An 11,818-nucleotide genomic window follows, 5' to 3' on the forward strand; every position below is an offset into this window, starting at 1 on the left:
TCTCAATTTTGCATGTCAGTGGTCACTGTTAGGTCCTTGGTTCATTGGAAGTGAGCTGACTTGGGAAATATTGGAGATTTTTAAACTAATTTCTGTGGTGTCTTTTAAAACTTAAAGCCAGAAGGAAAAGTGATACTATAAGTAGTGAATTATATGCCAGATAAAGCCAAAGTTCTTCCTTTCTAGTTAAACTTAGAAACTAGTTGATTGTGAGAGAAATAGTACCAGGGTATTCTTGTGTTGTTGTCCCCCCTCCCATTCCCCTCCATGATCTGGTAGTAATTCTACTGGAAATCACCCTACTAGGGGCGAAAGTGAATATACATGTCTTTAAAAACCAGATGCGCCCTAGTGGGTTTGGCTCAGTGGATAGAGCATCGACCTGTGGACCAAAGGGTCCCAGGTTCGATTCTGGCCCTGGTCAGGACTCCTGCAGGAGGCAATCAATCGATGTGTTTCTCTCACATTGATATTTCTCTCTGTCTTTCCCTCTCTCTTCCACTCTCTTTAAAAATCAATGGAAAAATATCCCGGGGTAAAGATTAAAAAAAAAAAACACACAAAAAAAACAAAAAATCAGACCTGCTCCTGGCATTAGAAAACTTTGTTTATAAGCTATCTAGGTGCCATGGTTCTTCCTGAGAGGGAGTTCCCAGACTGTTTCTCTTTCTCAGAAAGGCGAAATCTGTAGTGACATTACTGAGCCTTACCAACAGCCAGTGCTCCCAACACCCTCCTAATGCATTGTTCACATCAAGTTATATAATGGGGTTCTTTATACAGGTTCATATTTTCTTTAATAATAAAGTGGGATTATGTTTTTTTACTTTCCTTAATTTAGTTTACAAGTTCTTATCTTTTTCTTTGTCCACTATGAGGCCGGCCTTATTCACAGTTGACTCCAGTGAAGAAATTCCTGAAGAAAGGAGACGTGTGTGTGTGTGTGTGTGTGTGTGTGTGTGTGTGTGTTGATGGTGGTATATTTAGAAATTGTAGGGTTTGTAGCTAAGCTCCACTCTCCTCATTCTCCTACTCTTCCTGGGTCAGGTAGGAAGAGGGAATAATGTTCCCAGAGGCTGACCTGCTATAAAACATGTGGAGTTGTGAATACTTCCACGACATCATTCTGTTGTCTATAGCAACAGTAAAGAATGGACCACAGGTGTACATGAGAATGCAATATTGATTAAGGTGAGGGATTTTCTCACAGGTAATACTCTTTTATTTTATAAGAACAGATAGTCATCTGCTAAGGAATAAAATAGTTAATATATTTGGAATAATCACTATATTTATTAGGTAGTATTAAATACTACTAATTCATTAGGTCACTAAAATTTACACCAAATATCTAACAAATTATAATGTTAATGGAGAGATAAACAAGTGTATTGCAGAAATCTTTGTTATTTTCTTTTTCTTCTTTTTACAAAAAAAAAGCACTGCTGTATACAAAATATTATCTATGTTTAAACATCCCAGGATGGGGCAAGTGATACTACTATCAGGGAAAAACTGCTTCCCCTCAAGTTAATGGCTGATACAATGCTCTGACTCCCATTAACGGTCCATTCCCATTTCTTCAGTTTAGATGAACTCACCCATAAATCTGGTTTTGGTTGCTGCTTCCACACTACCAGTTCCATCTGGAAAATGTGACCAGTGATTATTTTATCACAGAGTGCAGTGGAAATCAGAGAGAGGTGACAATTCACCTCTATCAGCATCACATTCATGTATATGTATATGTTTATGTAACAGAGACACACACACACACCCTTATTTTTTGGTTGACATGTTATGTGTCCTTGTCATCTCATTATGTAGGATAAATCTTCATGGGAATTCACTTTAAACTTATTTTTATCCCCTCAGTGCCTAGCCCAGGTCTTGGAATATGGCAGGTGCTTAATAAAAAAAGTTGTTGATGGGTAATGATGAATCTAGCAACCGAGGACAAGGCCAGAGGGCATTTATCTGTCTGTTTGGCCCTTCTCTATGTTGATAGAGCCCTTACTTTGGTCCCTTATCTGGTCCCCTTGCTCTCTACCCTTCAATCTGTTGGTTCATGCTATTAGACTTAATTACAAACCAGATTTAGAACACATAGGAGCCACAGGATAAAGGCTTAACATCTTAGCCTGACATTTAAGTATCCACAACAGTGCTCTTCAAAATTTAGTGTGCATGCAAGTCACGTGGGGGTTTCACCAATGCAGATTCTGATCTGGTAGGTCTGGGGTTGAGGCCCCAAAAGTTTTAAGGATCTCCCAGGTAATGCAGATGCTGCTGGTCCTGGGACCACGTTATGAACAGCAAGTTGCTACAACACTTGGCCTGGTCCAGGTGTTCAATGCCTTTTTAGCTTCATCTCAACTTACTCCCCACCCTGCACTCTACATTCTAGCAAAACTGTTGTTCTTGGCATTCCCTGGCAATTCTCCGACTTGCGCTTTCATTCATGTTATACCTTTTCTGCATGCTAAACCATTACTCATCCTTGCAGACAGCTCAAATATCACCATCTCTGTGAAGGCTTCCAGCTCAGTCGCCCTCCTCCTTGGCCAGCTAATCCCTCTGTCTACCAAGTTCTCACAGCTCTTTGCTAGTTCTGATATTTAGCACTTATTACAAGTTATCATAATTGTTTGTTTACATGATTGTCTTTCTAGCTAGATCATGAGCTACACAAGGCAGGGGGCCAGGCCTTATCTATCTGATAGTCTCAGTACTGGGTACAGAGCACAGCACACACACTAGTTCCTTCTCAAGTATTGGTTGAAGCGAATTGAACTGGATTTCTCATTATTGCTCTTTTGCAGAAGACCTTCAATGATGAATGTTTTGAGACAAAAATATATCTTGACGGAGTTGAGGGGAAGTCACAAAGGACCATCATAATATAATAATGTTATGGTCAGCTATGATAATAGTTAATTCTAGTTACTATTGATGATTGCTATTATTTATCTATTGAATGCTCACTATGCACCAGGCACTGTGCTAACCACTTAAATATAAGACTTTATTGAAATTTTACTTCTTACTTTCTAGATAAGGACATAGACACAGAATTTGGAGGTAGGTCCAATGCTGCAGCCCCAGGAATGGCGGAGTTGGGATCGGAAGCCTGACTCTTCGATCCAGTCTGTGTTCTTAGCCTTTTTATTCTGATGCTGGAAGGACAGTCTTGTGCCTTTCTGCCTAGAGAATTTGCCAGTTATATGTGCTCTAATTGTAGCAGGGTCCCCCTCCAGGGCAGGGACCCTACTCCCTTTCTGTGCCTTGGACTCCTTGGCAGTCTGGTGATGCCCATAGACTCCTCAGAATAATATTGTAAAATGCACTAAAAACATAGAATTACAAAGGAAATGAACTTATATTGAAATATAGTTATCAAAACAGTAAAAATCAAAGGTGTGATATAGTAACACGAGCCCTTTGTCCCAGTTTTATTGATATAGTTTATGTATGTGCTGTTCTTTATCAATGGCGTTAATAAGATTCTAGGTCTGAGTCTGATAATGACTTTAATTTTGAATTATTGATGGGCCTAAGCAATATTTTGAGATATCTGCAACAGCTGAACTATGATGAAAATATCTGCAATTTCTCTATTCTTAAGACAAAGTTGCAGGTATTGTTTAAGATACTGTAGTGTGTTGCCAAAATTTACAATGGAAGAAAATACTAAATTTCTATAAGTGGTTAGTGCAATTAAAGATGTAATGTTTTTCCATCCAAGTTCCTAGACCCCCAGAATTCTATGCATGGACACCTTGGATATGTGTATGGGGGGACTGGTCCTGTGAACTTCTAGGGAAAAGGGATTTTCTATCTTTATTTTTTAATTGACAAATTTATTTATTTATCTATTTATTTCATTGTATTTTTTAAATCTACCTTTTTGAAGAGGTTGGAATGTCCATAGAAAGAAGTCAGTCAGGTAGAAAAAATGGTCATATATGCACAGAAATCCACAAAATCAGTGGCAAGAATAGGTAGAGAAGGATAATAAAGGGGGTGAGGGGGACGAGGAGGAAATTGGCAATGTTAGATTCCCTGCAACAGGTAAGCAGCTCTTCCCTTGGAGGGTGAACCCAGAGATGTTTCAGAAGTGGGAGAAAGCATGCTTGGAAAAAATCTTACAGTGTACATCCAAATCTTAGCAATTGGAGGGAATTCTGTAGTTGTCCCCAGGAGGAAGAGACACACTGTGGTAGTACTGTGCTGAGGCTCTGTGCTTGGAATCATCATGTGATGGCCAAGGGGGCAGTGTCCCCACCTCCCCCTACCATACGCACTGATGTATGGCAGGAGTCTTCAAACCCCACTAACCTCTGCCTACTTAGACTGATTCCGATGGGAACAAACGACAAGTGTACACCCAAACCTAGTTTACATCTTCATTGACTTTGAAGATATAGGCACGCCAAGGCTTGGAGGCACAGATGGTATTTTGATCACTCTAAATTGAAAGCTTGTCATGCCAATGGCATCAAATGCCTCCATTCGGCATCCAAGTGTACTAAAATCTGATCCCTTTTTCCTCTAGGGCAGCGGTTCTCAACCTGTGGGTCGCGACCCCTTTGGCGGTCGAACGACCCTTTCACAGGGGTCGCCTAAGACCATCCTGCATATCAGATATTTACATTAAGATTCATAACAGTAGCAACATTACAGTTATGAAGTAGCAACGAAAATAATTTTATGGTTGGGTCACAACACGAGGAACTGTATTTAAAGGGCCAGAAGGTTGAGAACCACTGCGGGCCTTCACTCCCTTTATATTCTTGGAAATTAGACCTATCAAAATTATTTGCCCACTCCCACATCATACTTCTTTGCAAATCCCAACACCAACAATGCCCTTTCTCTTATCCCAATCCTCAAATCCTATCCATCCTTTTAGGCTCACCCCAAATTCTGTCTCTTCCAGGAAGATTTTCCTATGCCTGTCTGTCACAGCCCCTCGGCTGCAAGCAATCTCTTCTACTCTGGAGCTTTCATAGCACTTTATCTATATTTATCTTATGATATGTACTTTTCATCATATTACTATGGACAATAACAGTTGTGGCCTTTGGAAAAAAAACACATACTGGAAAAAGTGCCCAGTAATGGCAGGAAAAGCAGAATAAAGAGTAAAAAACAATACTCATGGCTGTTCTAATACTTCTATAGCAATCCACAGAATGTGAGTAATAAAGTGAACTTGGAGTATTAATCTAAGTTGTAAATACAGGGATGGACAAAAGTAGGTTTACAGTTGTGAGTACACAGAATAGAGTTTATTCTTGTATTATTAATTATTGCATTATTTATTTGTATTACAATTGTAAACCTAATTGCACAGGAATCACCTAAACAGTATGATAGGATTATAAATGGAATGTGGCACATAAAATATACTCGGTCAAGAAATAAAACAAATTTCCATGAGAAGTGGCGGGGAAGTTTAAGAAGATACATAGTATATATCCACTTGGAGTGATGTGATGAAAGCCCCTCCCCCCCCCCCCCCCTGCCCCTTATGAAGATTACTGTGGTGGCAGCTGAAGGATGGATTATAGCAGAGAGCAATTTAAGGCAGAAAGACCAGTTGGCAGGTATTTAAATAGTCCAAGTCAGATATAATAAATACCCACTTAGGACTTCAAGGTTTCATGTCTAGGTGCCTGGCGGGATGATGATGTCTTTAAGAAGAGTGTGTAGTGAAAGGATTTGGGGGGCAGTCACAGGATAAAAATGGCATTGGCTCTAAGAGCTCTTGGGTGCAGGAAAAGTGAGAGACTCTCAACCAAGGAATAAACATTAAACACAACTGTAGCCCCAGCCAGTTTGGCTCAGTGGATAGAGCGTCGGCCTGTGGACTGAAGGATCCCAGGTTCAGTTCCAGTCAAGGACACATGCCAGGGTTGTGAGCTCAATCCACAGTGGGGGGCATGCAGGAAGCAGCTGATCAATGACTCTCTCTCATCATCGATGTTTCTGTCTCCCTCTCCCTCTCCCTTTCTCTCTGAAATCAATAAAAATATATTTAAAAATAAATAAATGCAACTGTAGACTGAATTAATAGAAATACCAACTGCAGAATTGCAATTGGTCCTGGGTCACACTTTATGGAGGATTTTTATCAAGATGGTGACTTGCAGATTCTCTCATTTGAAGAACACCAGAAGAAACTTGGATATTTAAAACTGAAGAATGTGCCCTGGTCAGTGTGGCTCAGTTGGTTGGGGCATCATCCCATGCACCAAAAGGTGGTGGGTTTGATTCCTGGCCAAGGCACATACCCAGGTTTTGGGTTCTTTCTTGGATGGGGCACATGTGAGAGGCAGCCAATTGATGTTTCTTTCTCACATTGATGTTTCTCCCTCTCTCTAAATATTAATAATAAATTAATTAATTTAAAAAATAAAACTGAAGAGGTACATAGGGAGAATATAACCACTGTCTTTATATATATGAGACACGGAAAAAGTAAAGGAAGAATTAATTATACCTGGTATTCTGAAGTGAAGGTGGTAGGGTGCTGATAGAGGGAGTTACAAGGTGAATTTTTGGCTTATCCTAAGAAATGATTTAGTAACAATGAGAGACACCAAATAGTGGGGAAAACAGGCTTGCAGAGCAGTGAGCCCTTATATGTGAATGAATCAAACAGAAACAGGATGAAACTTGGGTCATATGTTTTGTAGAGGAATTTCTACAGTCTATGGAAGAGAGGTGGAATTACAGGATGTTTAAGAGGGCTTGCTCCTCTAAAATGTTCAACTCCTTTTCTCCAAAGAAACCTTCCTCATTTGGTCCTGCCCTGGTGGGGGTGAGCCCTGCTCCCTGTGCTCATGAAGCACCCTGGGGCTACCCCTGTCACACTGGTACCCCACCTTGTGGTAACAGCTTCTCCGTCTTCCTCATCAGGCTGCATCTCTTTGAGGGTAGGGATTGTCTTTTACCTACACATGCTCAGTACAGAGTATTAGCATTCAGCAAATGATTGTCAAATGTTGAGAAATTAAATGAATGAAGGGGATATAGGTTCAACTACTATAAAATGTGGGCAAACGGAGCTAAAGCTGGGAGGTTTCAGTTTGCAAAGTTACCTGCAGTGGGAAAATCACATGCAGATAAATTACACGCTTCCTTTCCCTCTTCTTCCCCAGTTGCAGATTCAGTCATCAGAAATGTGAGGGAGTTTGATCATAATGGAATGACATCATCTTATCTGAAAAGTCAGAGCGTGCTTCCAGGGTAGCAGAAAATCAAGGGACTTTAGAGTTGCATTTGATTTTTATTTAATTAGTGAACATTGAAAAGCATAAAACACCAGTGGCTATTGAAAGTTTAGTAGCTAGAAACATACCAAGCTACCTATAGAAAAGAACAGTATGGAGTCAACTTACACAGCTTGTGAGAAGTTGAGCACCATCTTATCACACTCACATTCCTGGGAAATCATCTGACACCGCAGGTGGTTCTCCCCAAAGATCCACTTTCTCATCTATCCTTTGATGGTACTTGCACAATGATCACAGTGCCCACAGTTGTCAGTCTATGTTAATGCACAATGTTGCTGCAATCCATATGGAGCTGAAATATACGGTTCCCTCGGTAGGAATGGTCCAAACATAGCTAGTGCCTGGAATGCATGGAGATGCTTCTTCCTGCTGGGTTGCCTTCAAAAACATGATGTAGAACAGCTGCCAATCACATCCTGGAACATGTCCTATGTGTACCCACCACCCAGATGTGGAATGGGAAGCTCCATTCTCTCCTTAGATTTATGCTGGAGCCTATGAGAAATGGCACATGTTTACAGAGGAAAGAGGCAGAAATCTTCATACAGGGAGAGGAGGCAGTACATTGCTTTCCAGCACATTTCGGTGGTAGAGCTCTCTGCTGTCCCCCTGACCTCCAAGCCGTCCTGGACACTTCTTGGTGCTCAGCGCACACTCAGGTCAGTGTGGTGCATGTTGATGAATGTTGTCGTAGAGATTACGGGCCGCAAAGAGAGTTATTCCATCATAAGTGGGTAGTTGTAACTGTAATGGGAGTCATTATAAAGGAGGTAAATGAGGTACCTACTGCAAATGTAAAGGTTTCTTATCTTAACAACATAATAATTGTAACCACGACTGAGAGCGAAGATAAACAGATCCTGACATTAATATTAACACTGTTTTACCAGCCTGAATGGAAACATATTCAGCTGTCACTTGATTAATTTTCATTAATAATAAAAGAAAAGTCTTACATGTCTAAATCCCCTACTATATTTGCATTGTCGGTGTTGACACTGCAGATGGACCAGTTTGTTCATTCATCTAATTCATCTTAAATCACCCTATCATAAGAGACTAAAGAAAGGATTTCTGTGAAACATAGGACTATATATGTGTGCCTGTGCTTGTGGGCATGTGTGGTCTGTGTTTGTGTGTGTGTGTGCAGGTATGTGTTTGTTTGAAGGATGCTATTAACTATATGAGACATGGTCTTTTTTAAAAAATTGTTTTATTGCTTAAAGTATTACAAAGAGTATTACATATGGATGAGACATGGTCTTAAAAGCTCAAGTTTCAATGTGTTAAAGGGTTACATAAACTGAAGTGTATAAATACTGTAGTGGAAACTAACGCCTTTAGCACATCTGTACTTAGCAGTTTCTATCTGACTATCCAAAACAAGTGATCATGTGAATGTACTTATGGATCTCATTCCACTCGTATCTTCATTCCTCCCCTGCCCCCAAACGTATTCACTATGAATAAAATTAATATCAAGATGGTGAAAGGGAGAACTCAAACTAAAAGAGAAAATTTTCCCTTTGCACATTGTCTTACACTTCAGGGAGTGTTAGAAAGCAGGGCTGTTTCCTATTCTCCACCACGGATGGACAATTTAGTGAGCTGATAGTGGTGAATTCTAAGGAGAGATTTAATTCCTAAGGCCAAGGGATTTAAGCAGAATGGGCTTCTTTCCCTGACAAAATCCCCAAGATGGTCACGGACATCCAAGTTTGACCTCTAATTAACTTTGAGCTCATCGAAAATTTGGCCTAAGAGGATGCCAGAGAGGGAACTCAAGGGTCCGTTGCCACTCAGCTACATATGGACCTGAGGACTCTGAGCTGCTAGCTTTCCACGTGAGGAAAGTCGGCAGTGGAGAGTGGGACAGATGCGGGTTTCAGAGTGTCCCAGTAACACTTACGTTAGACATGTGGGGTGCTCTCATCTTGTCTGTATGCGTCTAAGACAAGCACACTCCTAGTCAGCTCGCGGATTGCCCGGAGGGCTAGAAGTGCCACCGTGGATTTTCCTGTATGAGCAGGATATTGTGGCAATGATCAGCTTAAACGTGGCTAACGAAGAAGTATCCCAATAAAAAAAAATTTGGCAGAGGGTTTAAGTCAGCACTCATGAACTTAGAAGTGATGAAAAGGAAAAGCTACCGTGACGATCTCAAAGCAGAGATAACCAGAAGAAACCATGATGAGGGTTACCTGCCTGACATTCGCACTGACGTTCAAGAGGCGCGGAAGGGATTAGGACTCTAGGATGGATGGTCACAACCCTCACCTCAAGAGTTGACTCAAGCCCCACTCTCGGCAAATTCTCTATTAAGAGCAGAAAGGGAAACGCAAAAACACCTGTTGGTACACTTTCCCTAAGCAGCGTTTTTGTCTTTCCAAAGACCAAATGCAGGCTGAATGTGAGGTTTCCCTGGTGGAAACAGAGCAGGCCAGTAGCACCTTTAAACACTTCCCTGTTTTTCAAGCAGCCAAGGGAGGTGAAGCCCACAGAGAGCGGCGAGGGGGGCCCGGGAAGGCCCTGCAGAGGTGCTTCATTAACCCGATTAAGCAGGTGGATGGAGAGGGCCTCGCTGATAATTTACACCTTGCTAATGAAGCGTGCGACTCTTAATCTCCTCCAAACAAGATACACTCATGAAACTCTGGTGCAAGGAAAGGGGAAATTAATTAGGTGAAAAAACTATGAGATTATAGCAGAGGGATTCCTGCAAGGCAACTGTAACCCGGGTGCTTACTCATTTCAGCCTGTCTGAAATTAATGGCTGAGCTGTCAAGTAAACAAGTTGTGGCACATTTTGGACTTGTGAGAAGTTCAAAAGCAGCACCTCAATTCGTATCTGGTTTTATAGTTCGTGTGTCTTAGAAATTCGCTCTGATGGAAATGGTTGCTCTGATTTCTAGTGAGTAATTTTAATATGTTCAACTTATTAATACAGCAATTATAGTAAAAGTATTTGAAAAGATTCATTTATAGATTACCTATAATTTCAAAGTGTCAATTTGCAAAGTAATTCTTTTATCTAATGCAAGATGTGAAAGAATTTTGTGTCCTGAAGAGAAACATTTTATTTCATATTTATTTCCTTTTCCAGGTATATTGAGATATGATTTACATATAGCACTGTGTACGTTTAAGGTGTACAATGGTGTTAATTTTGATACATTTATGTTTTGCAAAAATGATTTACCACCGTAGGGTTAGCTAACATTTGCACCATGTCATATAATTACCATTTCTCTTTCTGTAGTTAGAGCAAGAACATTTAAGATATACTCTCTTAGCAACTTTCAAAGGTATAATACACTATTATTAACCACTAGAGGCCCAATGCATAAAATGCATGCAAGAGTAGGCCTTCCTTCTCGGGGCTGCTGGCACTGGCTTCTGTACCCGGGATCCAGACTTCCCTCACAGCCTTGGCTTCATCCAGAAGGTCGTCCAGAAGGATGTCCAGTCTAATTAGCATATTACACTTTTATTATTATAGACTAGTTGCCCAGTGCATGAAATTCCTGCATGGGGAGAGTAGTGTCCCTCAGCCCAGCCTGCACCCTCTTCAACCTGGGACCCTTGGGGCTAAACCAGCAGTTGGACATCCCTCTCACAATCCAGGAGGGCTGGCTCCTAACCACTCACCTGCCTGCCTGCCTGATTGCCCCTAACCACTCTGCCTGCAGGCCTGATCACCCCCAACTGCCCCCCCACCGCTGGCCTGATCGCCCCCAACTGCCCCCTTGCCCCTGCCTGTCTGCTCACCTCCAATGGCCCTCCCCTGCCAGCCTGATCACCCCTAACCACCTCTGCTTCTACCCCCGCCACCATGGCTTTGTCTGGAAGGACATCCAGAAGGTCGCCCAGCCTAATTAGCATATTACCCTTTTATTAGTACAGATAATCACCATGGTGCACATTAGATTTCTAGAACTTATTCATCTTACACCTGGAAGTTTGTACCCTTTGACCAACATCTCTCCAGTTCTCTCACCTAGTAACCACTATTCTGGCCTCTGTTTTGAAAAAGAAACATTTTAAATGATTAGTTAGAATTATTACATGAATGGTATTATCAACTTAAGTCCTAAATTCATTTATCCACCCACCTATTCATCTAGTCAGTCAAACATCATTTCTCCACCAGGTGTTGAGCACTGGGCTAAGTCACAAGGACCCAAGGGCAAAAGAGATAAAGTTCCTGGGCTCAAGGAGTACATTGTTCAGAAGGGACAACAGGCATCAAGCATTCCATGTGAGAGGAGGAGCGCAGTGCAGTGAGGAGGGTGTGTTCATTGCTGCCTGGTGTTAGGGTGATGTAAGAGGAGCTGTCTCTCAGTGTGGATGAGGTTGGGAAGCTAGTTTCAGGCAGAAGGTACTCAGAGGCATGAAGTTATGGAATGTCAGAAGATTTAGGGGAATGACCAGCCGTGGGCAAACTACGGTCCGCAGGCCGGATCCGGCCCGTTTGAAATGAATAAAACTGAAAAAAAAAAAAACTGTACCCTTTTATG

The sequence above is a fragment of the Myotis yumanensis genome, unplaced genomic scaffold (genome assembly GCF_028538775.1).
Source record: "Myotis yumanensis isolate MYYU_CA2020_CCGP unplaced genomic scaffold, mMyoYum1.0.hap1 SCAF_1, whole genome shotgun sequence".
Taxonomy (NCBI): Eukaryota; Metazoa; Chordata; class Mammalia; order Chiroptera; family Vespertilionidae; genus Myotis; species Myotis yumanensis.